Source organism: Hipposideros armiger, unplaced genomic scaffold, assembly GCF_001890085.2.
Source record: "Hipposideros armiger isolate ML-2016 unplaced genomic scaffold, ASM189008v1 scaffold_94, whole genome shotgun sequence".
In the NCBI taxonomy this organism is placed as follows: Eukaryota; Metazoa; Chordata; class Mammalia; order Chiroptera; family Hipposideridae; genus Hipposideros; species Hipposideros armiger.
The window spans coordinates 3,798,303-3,815,327 of record NW_017731444.1 but is presented as its reverse complement, the minus strand read 5'-3'; the positions used below and the strand labels follow the sequence as shown (position 1 = coordinate 3,815,327).

The following is a 17,025-nucleotide window of genomic DNA, read 5'->3' as shown; positions in this document are numbered from 1 at the left end:
AGAGGGGGTAGTCTTATACGGCGAGTATATAACAAACTCTGTATTTTGAGTGGAAATGTTAGGGGGTCGTCTTATACACCCAGTCGTCTTATACGCCGGCAAATACGGTAACTGTTTTGAAGTACCAGGACTCATTGTTTGCAATCCCTTGGACCACACCAAGAGAGCAAGTTCAATTCTGGGTCTCTGGTTCCCAGGATGGCCAGTTACCACATTGTGGGAGTTACCACAATTTTCAAAACAAGATTATTCATGTCCAGTTGAAAAATAACACCATTGCCCTGCAGAACTTTAAAAGGACATTATTTGTGTTGAGGGAATAGTTCTCTATTTGCTTAAATGTGCACAAAATACTTGTGGAGGGATATACAAGAGCCAGATAACAATACTGCTGGCCTGTAGGGAGAAGAGCTGGTTGGCTGAGGGCCAAGAGTAGAAGGGAGGCTGTTTTTCCCGGTATACTCCTCTTTTACACCTCTTGAGTTTTTAATCATGTGAGTGTATTACCTAGTTAGAAAAATAAAATTAGGAGAAAAAAGATGGAAAAGTTTTGTGAAATTAAGTAAACATATCCAGGTACTGTAATAAAAAACAGTTTTAATTGATGAACAAAGGGCTTTAGGAGTAAAATTACTAGTCTAACTTTACGGTGAAGCTTCATAAGAGCTTCTGTGAAGCCTACCGCAATGGAATCTTTAACTTTTTAAGTGTAGCAATGTCATGTATCTACAGCCCTAAAAGGCACTCAGAGCAAAGATGTCAAAATAACAGACCAATAAAATATATTCTGTTTTTATTACAGGCACTGTTTATAAACATAAGGTCATCTTTTTTGCAAGTCAAAGAGTTGTGTGAACTGTCTAAGAACTTTCAAACCGTCCCTCACAGTACATACAACAGTCACAGCATCTCAAACTGGTGCAAATTAGGGCCAGCTGAGCGGCGCGTCCGTTAAGAGCTGGCTTGGGACACCAGCTCTGAGCAGCAGGGCCCCTGTTTGGATCCCACATCAGGGCCAGTGATACTGCGCCCTCTACAGCTAAGATGGTGAACAACAGCTCGACTTGGAACTGGGCTGCCATGAGCGACGGCGTAGGCTGCAGCCCCTGCTGCAGTGGGCTGCCATAAGCTACAGTGAGTGGCCGGCAGCCAGTGTGAGCTGCCAAGAGCCCTGTGAGCCGCCGTGAGTGGCCATCCAGAGGCCGGCAACTGATCTGCCTCACAGGCGAAGAGCGCAATAATACCAACATGGGCCAGTGAAGCGACATCCTCCACAACTAGACTGAAGAACAAGAGGGCAGCAACTTGTCTGTTCCTCTTCCCTGATTCCCCAACTCTGTTCCCCTCCCCCAAATCCCCCCCCAAAAAAAAACAAAAAAAAACTGGCACAAATTATTTGAGGGCAATTGAGCAATTAATACTAAAACACTGATGTGTAAACTTGAAGTGTAATACTCCCTTGACACAGCAACTCCATTTCTTGGAATTATTTTAAGCACATCATTGAATAGCTGAATACATGTGTAAGATGTATATAAATGTTCACATTTATCGCAGCACCATCTCTAACCTCTTAAATACTCATCAGTAAGGGGCTGGTTAGATCATGACACATCTCTACAGTGGGAAATTATGCAGTCATTAAGAATAGCAATACAGGGCCGGCAGTGTGGCTCAGCTGGTTAAGAGTTAGCTTAAGAGCATGAGCTCTGAGCACCAGGGCCACCAGTTTGATTCCCACATGGGCCAGTGACATTGCGCCCAAGCTGAGCTGCCGCTGAGCTGCCAACAGGTGACAGGATGGCTCAGCTGGTGAGAGCACGTGCTCCTAACAAGACTGCCTGTTCAATGGTGGCTATGCCGGCCCACAACTAAGACTGAACTTGACACTTTGAGCTGAGCTGCCACCCAGATGGCTCAGTGAGTACAGCACGCGCTCTTAACAACAAGGCTGCCAGTTCGACTCCCACATGGGATAGTGGCTACACCCACCCACAACTTGAGCTTAGAGGCCATGAGCTGCTGACGGGCAGCCAGATGGTGACTGACGCCCTCCACAACTAAGACTGAAGAACAACAACTTGGCTGGTCCCCCTCCCCAATTCCCCAACACTGTTCCCCTCCCCCAATTCCCCATTTAAAAAAAAAAAGAAAGAATAACAATACTAAGTATTTACATATGGGAAAATGTTCATGATATTTTGTTGAATGAAAAAAAAAAAAAGCAGGCTACCAAACAGAAGAATTACCATGATGAGATTTGTTTACATGTGTTCCATGTACACATGTAGAGAAAGGTGTGGAGAGACAGTGTAAGTCAGGGTTAAAGCATGAGCTTTAGTATTCAACTAACTGGTCAGGATTTGAATTTCTGCTAGGCCACTGAGCTATAAAATGTTGAGAAAGTTACCTAAGTCATAGTTCCTTTTATAAAATGGAGTTAATTACAACACCTACCTTAAAAACCTGTTCTAAGAACTAAATAAGCTAATAAATGTTAAATGCTTAGCCTCACGCAAGATGTGTAATAAAAACTCAGGAAATGCAAGCAATATTGATCTCCGGGGGTGAGCCTGTAAGTGATTTTTTTTTGGCTCTCTATGGCCTTTTTAATAGGTACATGTTATTTAGTTTCTTATAATCAAGCTGGGGGATCGCCATAAAGCTATTTTTTCCTTTGTGGGGAAAAAAATTGTCTAGCACCTTGATTTCAGCTTAAGTGTCTTAGGGAGACAGGTTACTTATCTGGAAAGAAACCTAGAAAGGTCGCAGGCAAGAAACATGAATAAATAAATGCCTGTCCTGAATTCAAACTGTCGCCATGCACTCCCTGCCATTTGATGAGCAAAACAAGCAAACAAAGAAAGCATTTATCAAAGAGGAAAAAAGAGGGGGTTAAAGTCCTTTTTTTGTATCCAGTTGTGAAACATTCATAGAATACATTTATAAAAAAATATATTCAGGCCGGCCGAGTGGTGCGTTGGTTAAGAGCTGGCTTGGGATGCCAGAGGGCCCAGGTTCGGATCCCACATGTGAGGGCCAGTGACGCTGCCCTCTACAGCTAAGATGCTGAACAACAGCTTGACCTGGAGCTGGGCTGCCATGAATCGCAGGAGTCGGCAGGTGGGTTGCCATGGGCTACCGTGTGTAGCCAGCAGCCAGCCACTGTGAGCGGCCATCCAGAAGCCGGAGACTGATCTGCCTCACCCGAGAAGAGCGCAATGATGGTGCCAACTTGGGCCAGTGAAGCAACGTACTCCACAACTAGACTGAAGAACAAAAGGATAGCAACTTGTCTGTTCCCCTTTCCTCAAATCCCCAATAAAAATCTTTAAAAATAAATAAATAAATTAAATAAAATAAATTTAAAAATATATATTCAAGTCTAGAGGACACTTCTCATTCAGAATCAATGTGAGTCTGGGGTTTTGCTGTATTCAATAGTCACAACTCACAGTATATTAAGAGCTTAATGTGTAGTCTTCTAATCCTGACAATCACCTTAGAAGGAATCGGTGTTAGCCCTATTTTAAAAATAAGGATGGGAGGCTCAGAGAAATTAATTTGCCCAAAGTCACACAGCAATTAAGTGGAATAGTAAGGATTCAAAACCAGGTCTATCTTATCTAAAAACCCACACATTAACCTATTTTTTAAATGCACACACATATGTATATATACATGTGTGATCAATACATGCAGAGCTGAAAACAATTCAAGCTGTATGGGTAAGCACACAGTGAACAAGGAAACCCTCCCCCTACCCCAGGAGAAACTCGATGCATATGCAAGCAATAAGGTATCTGTATTGCTCCCCCACTTTTTTTTCTTTTCAAACTCAAGTGGAAGTATACTATGCACCATTCTCCATCTCACTTTATAGATCTTGGAACAACCCTGCTCCCTTCTAAAATAGCTGCCCAGGGCCAGCCGAGTGGCACGTTGGTTAAGAGCTGGCTTGGGACGCCAGCTCTGAGCAGCAGGGCCCCGGTTCAGATCCCACATCAGGGCCAGTGACACTGCCCTCTATAGATAAAATGGTGAACAACAGCTCGACCTGGAGCTGGGCTGCTGTGAGTCGCCAGTGACAGCATAGGCTGCAGCCCCTGCTGCAGTGGGCTGCCATAAGCTACCGTGTGTGACCAGCAGCCAGCATGAGCAGCTGGCAGTCGGTGTGAGCTGCCAAGAGCCACCGTGAGCGGCCACCCAAAGGCCGGCAACCGATATGCCTCACCCGGGAAGAGCACAATGATCACAATACCAACATGGGCCAGTGAAGTGACATCCTCCACAACTAGACTGAAGAACAAAAAGGACAGCAACTTGTCTGTTCCGCTTCCCCAATTTCCCAATAAAATCTTTAAAAAAAATAAAAAATAAAATAAAATAGCTGCCCAGGTGTCATGGTATGGTTGTCTCATAATGTATTTGATTAGGCCCCTGCTGAGAGACCTTCTGATGGTTTCTGGTCTTTTGCCCCTGTAAACACTGCCGCAGTGAATATCCTGAGCATACAACTTTATGGGGTATATGCTTTATGGGGTAGAGGGGGGAGTAATTAGTAGGATCCATTCCTAAACATGTAAATGCTATGCATGTTTTAGACAGAGGGTGCCATCTTACCCCCTCCCAGGCTGTACCATTACTCCGCCCAACAAGAGCGCACCCTGTTGTCCACATGGCCCCAGCACACAGAGCTCATGCTCTGAATCACCACCGAGCTAGGAAGCGGGCAGAGTCTTCCTGCCAAGAACTTGGAAAGAAATGAAGTTGTTTCTCTGCTGAAAATATACATTCTGAGGTAGGAGACTTAATCAACCAAACACAACATCTGGCCCATGATTGGGGCCCTTTTTTTGGATCTTGGTTCAAACAAATCAACTGTTAAAAAATGTATGAGACAATCAAGAAAATCTGAACATTAGATATGAGATGGTGTTAAGGAATTGTTACTTTTTTTAAAGTGTGAAAATGGTATTTTTAAAAGAAGGTTCTTACTTTGAGATACGCAGGAAAGTATTTTCAGATAAAGGTATATGCTATCTGGGATCAACAAAGTTAGGGGTGGGTGGGATGGGGTGGATGGGAGGTTACAGGTAACACACAATGACCATGTGCTGTTAACTGGGAAATGGGTTCATGGTTCATATACTAGTCTACTTTTATATATGCTTCAGAGTTTCCATAATGGAAAAAAAAAATTGCACTTTGACTAATGGCTTTTTTTTTAACTTTTGAAATTTTAAATTGTAGTTAAACCACACAATATAAAATATACCCTCTTCACCATTTTTAAATCTACACAATTCAGTAGTATTAACTACATCCATATTGTTGTATAATAGATCTCTAGAGCTTTTTCATCTTGCCAAACAGAAACGCTGTGCCTATCAGACAACAACTCCCTATTTCCCCCACTTCCCAGGCCCTGAAACCACCATTCTACCTCAAGGTTCATGTTATAACATATGACAAGATCTCCTTAAAGATAAATAATATCCCATTGTAAGTATATACATCTTCCTTATCCATTGATCTGCCCGTGAACAAACATCTGGGCTACTTCCACCTGTTGGCTATTGTGAGTTACGCTGTAGAGAACATGGGTGCGTGTAGTGTGAGTTTTCATTTTAATCAGACTGTCATCCAGCTCAGTAGAGAGCCGCCCCAGAATCTATATTCAAAAGAAGGAGGTGGGCAGCAGTTCGATGTCCGGCTTGAGCTGAGCTGCGGCTGAGCTGTCAACATGTGGCAGGATGGCTCAGCTAAAAAAAAAAAAAAAAGAAGGAGACGGGGGCCGGTGAGTGGTGCGCAGGTTAAGAGTTGGCTTGGGACGCCAGCTCTGAGCAGCAGGGCCCTGGTTCGGATCCCACATTAGGGCCAGTGATGCTGCACTCTCTACAGCTAAGATGGTGAACAACAGCTCGACCTGGAGCTGGGCTGCCATGAGGCGACGGTGACCATGTAGGCTGCAGTGGGGCTGCAGGGGGCTGCCGTAAGCTACTATGAGGGGCCAGCAGCCGGCGTGAGCTGCCGTGAGTGGCCGTCCAATGGCCAGTGACCGATTTGCCTCAGCTAGGAACAGCACAATGATCACAATACCAACATGGGCCAGTGAAATGACGTCCTTCACAACTAGACTGAAGAACAAAAGGACAGCAACTTGTCTGTTCCCCTTCCCCAATTCCCCAGCTCTGTTCCCTCCCTCAATTCCCCAATAAAATCTTTTTTAAAAAATAAATAAATATAAAAGAGGGAGGTGGCCTGGAATAATGAAAAAAAGAGATTCAGACACACCTGGGATGGAAATCCAGTCCTACCATTCCCAGCTCTGGTACTCTGGGCAAGTTCCTTCAGTGCTCTGAGCCTATTCCTCATCTGTAAAGTGGGAATGCCAATAATACCCTGCTCCCCGGGGCTGTGAGCATTAGAGGGGACAAGCATTACAGTGCCTGGCCCACAGGAGGCGCTTCTGCCCTGACCCCACTGAAAAGAAAAAAAAAACCCTCAGACTTGGAGAGGTAAGTAACATGGCACAATGAGTTAATGAGTGGCAAAAGAAGTAGAAATCAGGTCTACCTCACTCCAAAGTTCATGGCTTTTTTTTTCCACACCAGTGTGTCCTAAATTCCAGTCATGGGATTGTCTCTTCACAATTTTTGCCTTATCTGTGCACCATCTGTAATGTGTTATTTACTTAAGGTTTTTCTTGAAAGATACTTTAACAAAATGTACTTTAAAAAGTAACTTTATGTTGCTACCATGAATGGAAAAATCAGTATCACTTGTTGCAAGTAGAAGGTAATCATGAAAATAAATACAAGGACACACAACGTTACTAAATTCTAGCTAGATACTGTCACTTACCTAAGCCCCTGATCACTCTTGGTTAGAGAGTGAGCTTAGCAAGTGTTAAGAAACAGACTGAAACAAAACAAATATTCTCCTTGACAGACTCAGAAGAACAGAAAGCGTTTAAATGGGAAGACCTTGCACCATGTCATTCAGGATAATTCAGGAATGTTATGTTTCAGTGTCACCTCAAATCTACTGTTCCACCAGGTTTAGCTCTACAGATTCTAACCCAAACCAGATCCCCCAAACCAGAATCCCATTTTAGCAAGATTCTTGGTGATTTGTGTATACATTAATGCTGGAGAAGTTCTGCCTACATATGCCATCTCTAGAGTAAACAGTTCCCAAAGCTGATCAAGCAGAATTTCCAATAAATCACAGGATTTATTTCAGTAGTAAGATGAGTTAAATACTTTTTAAAAATCCCTCTCCAGGGCCGGCCGAGTGGCACGTTGTTCAAGAGTTGGCTTGGGACGCCAGCTCTGAGCAGCAGGGCCCCTGTTTGGATCCCACATGAGGGCCAGTGACGCTGTACCCTCTACAGCTAAGATGGTGAACAACAGCTCAACCTGTAGCTGGGCTACCGTGAGTTGCCGGCGACGGCATGGGCTGCAGTGGGGCTGGCCGGCAGCTGGCGTGAGCCACGATGAGCAGCTGTCCAATGGCAGGTGAGCTGACTGCCTCACCCGGGAAGAACGCAATGATAATACCAATACCGGCCAGTGAAGCGACATCCTCCACAACTAGACTGAAGAACAAAAGGACAGCAACTTGTCTGTTTTCCTCCCCCAATTCCCAAATAAAATTAAAAAAAAAAAAATCCCTCTCCAAAAGTCCACCAAACTGCCACGGTTCACTGTCTAGATCCATAATGATATGCTTGCTCTCACAGTTCATACAGTGCCCCAAACAGAGAATGTACATATGGTATTTCTGGTTAACGTCGCCAATCAACAGCTTATTCAGAGAATGAAGGGTTTAAAAGCTAAAGGCCCGTGTGCTGGGGCGCATTCATAGGGAATTCTGTATCAAAAAGAAAAAATAAAGAGAAGCAGTAAAAAAGGCTGAGAAAGAATATTAAAAGATATTTTATGATATGTGAATTATATCTCAATAAAGCTGTTTTTTCTAAAAGATACTTTTAGAGGATCCAAATCAAATTTTAAGGAAAATGTATAGTTCTCCTTTAACTTTTTAAAATTCTAATTTTCCCCAAACCATTTATTTAGAATTGTTCTGAGGCTGAAAGAGAAGCAAAGATGTTTACTACAGCACTCTGTGATTATTAAAAAGTTGGAAACAAATGCCCAACGCTGGGGAAAGTTTACTAATGCATAATTACTAACAGGGGAACATGGAAAAATGGCTATGAAATGTTAAGTGAATATTTCCAAATGCAAAATGGGAGATATACTTTGAGTATATCTATCTAAAAATTTATGGGCAAGTGGACAAGTAAGCTGAAATTGAGTTAGGGTACCATTTTCACAGATAATCCCTCCTCACCAAATTGTAATAATGTCTGCCTTTTCAACTTTATTTAGACACTGCCTTGTTCAAAACATTAATTAAGGAGGCTGCCTTAATAATAAAAAGTTTAACAATTAAGAGATCTAGTTTAAAGAAATCATCAGGAATGTAGGCAACGGTTTATGCAAAGATAATTATCAAGATGGTCTCTGTAGCAGTATTTATAGCATTTAAATATTGAAACTAGCCTAAATGAGGAGTGCACTGCTGGGCCCTGCTCCATCTCCATCCAACACGCAGGCTGTGGACCCGGAGTGGGAGGGGGGTTTGGAGGGGAGCCCCTCACCCAAACAAGTGTGATTTATAAAAGGTGCAGGTGGTGTGGGGAGATGTGAAGACCGATACTTTGTGAACTTTAAAACATGAGCTGGAAATATAATGGTGAACAAAACAATTGGTTTCTGGTCTACAGAACTTAGAGTGCTTTAAAACCAAACAAGAAAGTAACAAAGACCTGTTTGAGACGTGGTGGTTTCAGCAAGGCCTCAGTTCCCTCCTTCGGCCCTTGTAATCTGGACTTCTGAGGCTTTCATATTTTCATACATTACCGCCATAACCCTCCACCATGTTGACCCTGCTTTGCCTTACATCAGGCAGCGTCAACAACAGATGACCAAAGACAGAGTTGTGAAAGGACCTTTGATGTTTAGGGAATATTCAGGAGACACAGATAAACACATCTGTCTGACTGGCTGACATTGGTACAGGAGCTCCAGAAAAATGCTTGTTTCGGGCAATGTTAAATTTCACCGCAGTTTAATGCATTGCTACCATTTATGTCTGTTATAATAGCAAATTCATGCTCTGAATCCCAAAGGGAATTGGATCATCAGGTTAAACAAGCTGGCCTTGAACTTGGATTGCTGAGTTGTTTAGGGCTTTCTATTGTGACAAACTTCCAGAAAATCTTTTTAACTGTACCTGGATATGGAGCTATGCTCACCTTTGGTATGGGCTCCTTATACATGTTTGTTCAGACCATCCTTTCCTACCAAATGCAGCATCAAATTCATGGCAAACAAGTCTTCTGGATCAGACTACTGGTGGTTATCTGGTGTGGAGTGAGCGCATTTAGCATGCTAACCTGCTCATCACGTTGGTATAGTGGCAGTTTCAGCACAGATGTAGTGCAGAAACTCCACTGGAACTCCAAAGACAAAAGTTATGTGTGTCACATGATTATTACTGCAGAAGAATGGTCTAGGTCATATTCCTTCTTTGGTTGTCTCCCAACTTATCCCTGTGATTTTCAGAAAATTTCTTTATGGGGTGGAAGCCAATTTACACGGATTAACCCTCTATGACACGGATTAACCCTCTATGACACTGCCCCCTATCCTATTAACAATGAATGACTACGGCTACTTTCCAGAGATTTATGATAAAAGGATAAACTATTTCTGTGATGATTATGATTGTCAGGGATTGGGAAAATACTCACAAAAGTTGCTTATTCTGCTCTGAAATTTTCAACCAATTAATCAAGGCTAACAGTGACATTGATGAATACTGTTAATCAAGAGACATGAATGAAGCCATGTGATAAGTTATTTTAAAGGATATCTTCAAGAGGACCATGTAAAAACATCTATGCCTATACTTTTTTTATCCCAGAAAATAAACCAAAGAGCCACAAAAAAAGAAAAGAAAAACAAAGAAACTAGCCTAAATAATGACAACAAGGGGGAAATGGTTAAGAATTGCACATCTATGGGGTAAAATATATTTAGGAATACATTTGCCTTTGGACAGTAAGATGTTAACGGTGGTTATTTCTGGGTAGTGGGACTTAACGGTGAATCTTATTTAATCTTTTCAGGATTTTCCTCATTTTTCCTCAATGCAAGTTCACTGTTTCTATAATTAGGGAAAAATTATATTTTAAAATGTTGGCAACTGAAGAAATAAGGACGGAAAAACACTATATATTTCTTAGGCTAGAATCTGACTCACTATTGCGTATCTTGCAAAACGAGTAACTATTTCCACCAAGAACTATCTTCTTGCGGTTACAGTAACTTAAGCTGACGTTTTATCTTACCTAGATGGAATCGTTAATGATTTACTAGCTAGGTTTTTTTGCTTAGGTTATTGAAATGTGTTATAAAGTAATGATTACTGCAATCTGCTGGAGTCTGTGTGATGAGCTTTTAGTTTCTGTTTAATTTATGTCACCCACAAAAGCCCCAAAGCAAGCCCTTCCTGAAACCACTGCGGAAGGTATTATGAAGGACCCCAGAGTGGGTAAAAGCATGTCAAGTCTCAATTCCTAATAATCTATTACAATTTCTATTTCACTTGGACCCACTTCCATTTATACACTATGTTCAAATATCACAAAATGCAAGTGCTGCAAATACCTTACCAAAAACTGTACAATCATCACTGGTGCTCTTTAATGCAAACTATGATTTCAATAAATCAGCATGCTAAAGATAGATTCGCCTATGTGTAAAGAACTCGATGTCTGCAATCAGTGTGACAAAGTGAGGAGACCCCATGTGTCACCATGATTAACTGAGCCTTAAACTCAAACATCATTCCAAGCTGCAGTGCAGATGTGTGATGCTGTTACGATGAGCTGATTGTAATGATCTCAGACGGCCAAGAAATATGCTCCAAAAGCCCCATCCCTGAAGGTCTGCGAGAAAGCCCAGCATAAAATCACCAAGGAAGAAGAATATATCACCCAACTCAAACTCAGTCTTTCGGGGGACAGCCAGTTGGCTCAGGTGGTTAGAGCGCAGGGTGCAGTGCTCATAACACCAAGGTTGCTGGATGGATTCCCACATGGGCCACTGAGGTGCGCCCTCCACAACTAGATTGAAACAACTACAGTAAAACCTTGGCTTGCGAGTAATGTGGTTTGCGAGTGTTCCGCAAGACAAGCAAACATTTCTAATACATTTTAACGTGGTAAACAAGCGATGCCTTGCAATACAAGTAGTTTGTTTCCAGAACGAATTATGCTCGCAAACTGTTGGAGCTGTTGGGTCCTGGAAAAACACACTATTTCCCAATAAAATTTTTTTTAAAAAGCTCAGTCTTTTGAGCAGGACTGAAAGAGCTTGGAAGACTGTCCCACATCCTTATTTTGCATATATAGAGACAAGGGCTAGAAAGGAGGTTGAGTTACTTGCCCCAGGTCACCCAGCAAGTGGCAGGCTTGCTACTAGAATTCATACCTCCATCCAGATCCCACTGGCTTTTCACATCAGAATTTCCTGGATGGCTTAGGCCTTGACCAAGAAATCTTTCTAAGACTCTGGGGAGATAAGGAGATGTTGAAAGGAAAATAATGAGCCCACGGGGCAGAGAGGGAGAACCGAGCCACCATAAAATTGAACCTTTCGCAATTAGTCAGCGGGTGGTATGGGACTTTAGCCACCCTCTTCTCACCTGGTGTAGATATTATCACCAGAATCAAGAAACAGTTCGGGGCTGAATGACTCAGAAGACAAGCTCACAGTTCCTACCTGCTTCAGCTGTTTCTGCCCAACCGCTAAAAAGTGTGAGAGGTGGCCTATCTCACAAATCGGATATCTGTTTGTTGTCTATCAGTCAAATAACTGACACCCAGAGTTATGTTAAAAGAGCTCAAGGGTTTTCCCCCTGAGTTCTTCAAACATTCTTTGAAGTGAGTTTTTTCATCAGCACTTAGTTACCCAGGTACAGAAGAGAAAGGCCTTGGACAAGGCATCAGGGATGTACTGCCCACCTGCAAAACAGATGAACAAGTGGGTGGCAGAAAGAGCAATGGACTTGGGGTCAGCAGACATGGGGAGGTTATTTGACCTTGCTGTGCCTCTACTTTCCTCTTCTGGAAAGTGGGAATCATAACAGGACCTATGTTACAGGGTTGCTGCTGTGAAGACTAAACGAGACAACATGTGTAAAGTGCTTAGAACAGTGCTTGGCTCAACCACTATCATTGGCAAGCCCTAGTTTTGCTACTTATTACCAAATGAGTGTATCTCAAGCTTTAATGTGCACAGGAAATGCCCAGGGGTCTTGGTAAAATGCAGACTTGGCTTATTCAATCTAGGCTTAGAGTCTGCATTTCAAACAGCTCCCAGGGCACATGGGTGCCTCTGTCATGCAGAACACACTCTGAGCAGCAAGGATCTACCCTAACCCAGCACCTAGCAGGTGGCGTCACATGGTTGACAAAAATGAATGACCTTTAGGGCTGGCCGAGTGGCTCAGTTGGTTAAGAGCTCGCTCAAGAGTTTGAGCTCTGAGCGACAGCGGTTCAATTCCCGGCCCGAGCTGAGCAGCTGCTGAGCTGCCAACAGGTGGCAGGATGGCTCAGCTTAAAAAAAGTAAATAAAAATAAAAAAATAAATGAATGACCTCTAGCATCTCAATGCTTCCTCTGTAAACTGGGGATAATATATATTCTATTGGGTTGTCAGAAACGTCATGGCATATGTTTTCCGTTGCAAAAATGCGTCAGGACTTTTCCGACAACCCAATATATGATCTGAAATGACTGAACATTAATAAATGAAAATGCAGACGAAAGAGCATTCTAAACTGCAAACAAAGCTATACAAGCGGAGGTGGTAGGATTGTTAGTCTTACTATTCACAATGTTGAATTTACAACATTGTAAAGCCTAAATTTACAATGTGCAATTATTAGTATGTGTGAAAAGAAAGCTCGAATTCCCTTGCTCAGAAGAGGTACTCCATTCAAACATCCTCTAGGAATTCTGGCAGAACATACAACAGCTTTTCAAGGGATGCCCAAATCAAAAGCTCTGAAACTTTAGAAATGTCATTCGATGGCCAAGGAAAGAGCCACTTTGGCAGGGAGAGTGTAGCCATTTGATGCACTGCGAGTGAGTTTCTCTAGCGATTCCATTCTCTCTCCCAGAGCTGGCCAGCCTCTTTCCAGTCTTCATCAGCCAAGATCTCAAATCAGGGCAGCAATGCCAACAACGCGAGACAGATGGACACTGACCTGGCAAAGCCCACACCTGCCACTCCACAAGCTGGCATAGAGCCAGACGGCGATACACGCATGGCTTATGGGTGTCCAAGGTGGAGGCTTCCATTAGAAGCACCTGGCTGTCTTCCTGCAACATAATCTGGGATCTGCATCTCTCCTCCAGGGGTTCAGAGTGAATCATAGCTAATTCTTCCTCACAGGGCACCTTACCAAAGAGTTCTCTCATAATTTTAGAGGCAGATGGCGCCACCAACATCTACCTAATTGCTTAGGCCAAAAACCCAGGAGTCATCTTGGATTCCTTTAGCTCATCCCCCCAACCACAGCCCTGCTGGTTCCACCTCCAAAACACATACTACTCTTATACCATCTCCACTGCCACCACCCTAGAAGGCCACCATCATTTCTCACCTAGCCTCCTAGCTACTCTCCTGGCTGCCATTCTCATGCCCCCTGAAATTCCTTGTCCACATAGAAGCCAAAGTGATATTTTAAAAAAACAAAAAATAGAACACGTCACCAGCTCTTTCTTAAAGCCCTCAACGGCTTCCCATTGTTTTTCAGAATAAAATCCAGACTGCTTACTCTAGCCTACGAGGCCCCTGTATGATCTGAGTCCTCACCCCCACACCTCACTTTGGCCCTCCTCTCCAATCTCCCCTATCCTCTCTCAGGCTCCCCTGCTCCAGCCACTCTGAACCTTCTTTCAGCTCCTGGAACTTACCAAGCTTGCTCCCGCCTCAGAGCCTTTTTACCCTTGCTGTTCCTTCTGCCACATTTTCAAATGGCTGGGTCCTTTTGGGCAGCGAATCTCAGCAAAAATGTTACCACCTTCGAGAGGTCTTCTCTGACCACCCAATTAAAGTATCAGCCCCCCCCAATCCCTTCAAGAAGTTACTCTCTATGACATCACTGTTGTATTGTTTTCACAGTACTTATTCCCATCCCCATTTTCATTTATTGATTTATTTTTTCTGTTGCTGTCACTAGAATGTAAGCTGCATGACAGCGAGGACCTCATCCGCCTCACTACCATCACATCCCCAGGCGAGAACAGAGCCTGATACATGTCAGATGCTCAGCAAATATTGACTAAATGAACTGAGGAAGCATAGGGGCAGGGGCACTGAACTTGGAGTCCAAAGACCTGGATTCCAATGTGAAATGGGCCATGTCCCAGCAGCATGGCTTCTCTTACCTCAGGTCTCTCAACTGTAAAATGGAGGCCCCAATCGGCACCTTCCCCTCACTGCAGGGTTATTAATAAGACCAAATGAGTGAAGGAACATTTAAGCATCTTTGTAAACCATCAGGCACCATAAAGAGAGTATTGTATTATTAACCAACACAAGAGAAGGCTCTTTCTCAGGGACCCATGCGTCAGTGGATGAAAGGGCTGAGAGAGAAACCTAGGCTTCTGACCCAGGCACCCGACTGAAGCCTAGGGACACAAAAGATGGGATCTGAATCAGTGGCTTTATTCTGCAGTGGGCGCAAATACAAGATATGAATTCATTCAAAGATCTCAAATCATTTCAAATGCTAGTCATATGCAAATTAAGCTTGAAGGTCCTTGAGGGATAGGGAGCTGGGGCTAATCTAAACAGCGTCCACTGTGCTTGGCACAGAGGGATTGAGTAATCATTTCCTGAGTTGGAAGTCAAGCTACCAAACCATGATGGCATCCTACCATCAGCTTTCATCTTCTTCTGAACCCAATCTGGCATGGAATGGCAGGTTCCTGGGACAACCTTGTAATAATACTGACATTTATATAATACTGTGACAGCTACAGTGACCTTGAGGTTGACAGACCTGCTATTATTGGCAAATATTGTATCCATTCACTATAAATAGAACATAAAGTACAGTACAGGTGCTATGTACTAAACAACAACAGCTAACATTTACCAAAATCGCGAGGCACTTTACCCGTATTAGTCTCAAATATATCCTTACAACAGCCAGACATGGTGGATACTACTATTATCCCCATTTTACAGATGAGGAAACTGCAGCACAAAGAGGTGAAGTAAATTGCTCAGTGGCATGCAATTTGGAAGTAGCAGAGCCAAGATTTGAACCCAGGCAGCCTGATTCCATGCTTTCAAACCGCAAGCATGCAATCAGAATTGCACACCAGCCCTGAAAGGGCCTTCAGATATCATCTAGCCTGCTCCTCTCGTTTTAAAGAGAAGGGGACTGAGGGCCAGAGAATACCCCTCTTAAAAATTCCAGCTCTTTTTGAGGTCCATACTTTGGATGGTATCTATTTAAATGAAGCTTTATGTAAGATCTTATTTCCCTGCCACTGGCAGACAAGCCTCTAGCCATAGCAGTTAGAGTAACAAAAGAATACCCTTGTGGCTTGGTAACAGCTACAGTTGAGAAACCAGAGACAACAGGGTATGGGGAAGAAAACACAGGGTTTACCTGGAAATGTGTCCAGCTCCACCACTTAACAAGTATAAGATTCTTGAGACAAGTCATTCACCTTTCTGAGCCTCAGGTTCCTCATCTGTGAAATGGAGATAACATCACCACCTACTTGGCAAAGTCTACGTGAAGATTAAATGAGATAATGTTCCTGAAGAGTGCTTCTTTTTATTTTTTATTTATTTTTTTATATTTTATTGGGGAACAGTGTGTTTTTCCAGGACCCATCAGCTCCAAGTCAAGTAGTTGTTTCAATCTAGCTGTGGAGGGCACAACTCAGTAGCCCATGTGGGGATCGAACTGGCAACCTTGGTGTTATGAGCACTACGCTCTAACCAACTGAGCTAACTGGCCGCCCCCTGAAAAGTCCTTCTTAATCATATACTTGTAAATAGTTATGCTTTAAGCATTTCCCAAAAGACATAAGATACCCTTTTTCTTGTGGAAGGGTCAACAAGACCCAAGTAGGAAGCAAGACCATAACCTCAGCCTTCTTCTACAGACTAGACCCCGCCTTCTTCTACAGACTAGACCCCACCAGGGCTACTTCAGAAGTCCACACTACCTCCCTTGCACTGAGCGGAAGGGTGGGAGGATGTCAACAGTGGTAGGAATACCCATATGAGCTGGCGCTCCACACACCTAAATCCTACCTGCCTCAAAGTCATCTCCTGGTTGCCCAAACCACCCCACAAGGCTCATTATAGCTTGCTGGGTACTTAGTACTATGTGGCACGCGCTACTTGGCTTTGTCTCATCGGATTTCCACAGTGATTCATTAACCCATTTTACAGATAAAGAAAAGGTTCAGAGATTAATTTGCCCAAGTCCACACAATTACTAACTGGAGATGCAGAGTCTCAAACATAGACACTCAGACTTCAAATGGGACTCTTGGGCCTCACGCCAGGGTGCCCTAAGAATTCTCTCTCTTCCCATTGGCACTTTCAACATAACTAGTCATCTTAACTACTGCGAGTAGCGAGTCTTAGGACCCCCTTGGACAAACAGGTCACCTGAGGCCAGAGAGGGGAAGGGACTTGTCCAAGGTCACACCGTGAGCTGGGGCAGCGCCGAGGTTCCGACTCCAGGCTTTCGCTTCCCCACTCCCTCCCGAGCTGGGTGCCGGCCCACGGCTCCAGACTCCACGGGTGGACCCCGACCCCTCGCGGCGGGTCCTGGGGGTCTGGTTGCATCTCCGCCCGGGGAAGGAGAGGTAAGGCCGTCCAGACGGCCGGAGGATGCCCGGGA

The 17,025-nt window shown here is 43.6% G+C and overlaps 1 protein-coding gene and 1 pseudogene across 1 annotated transcript in view; one reads left to right on the top strand and one right to left on the bottom strand.

Moving 5' to 3' along the window:
* Positions 1-15,842, bottom strand: part of KIF3B (kinesin family member 3B) — a 61,996-nt gene extending 46,154 nt beyond the window's left edge. Inside the window, exon 1 of the mRNA XM_019645819.1 lies at positions 15,772-15,842. The gene's annotated coding sequence lies outside the window, so the exon portion shown is untranslated. The remainder of the gene's footprint in view (positions 1-15,771) is intronic.
* Positions 8,578-9,767, top strand: LOC109384383 (DNA damage-regulated autophagy modulator protein 2-like; annotated as a pseudogene).
* Positions 15,843-17,025: the final 1,183 nt, after the last annotated feature.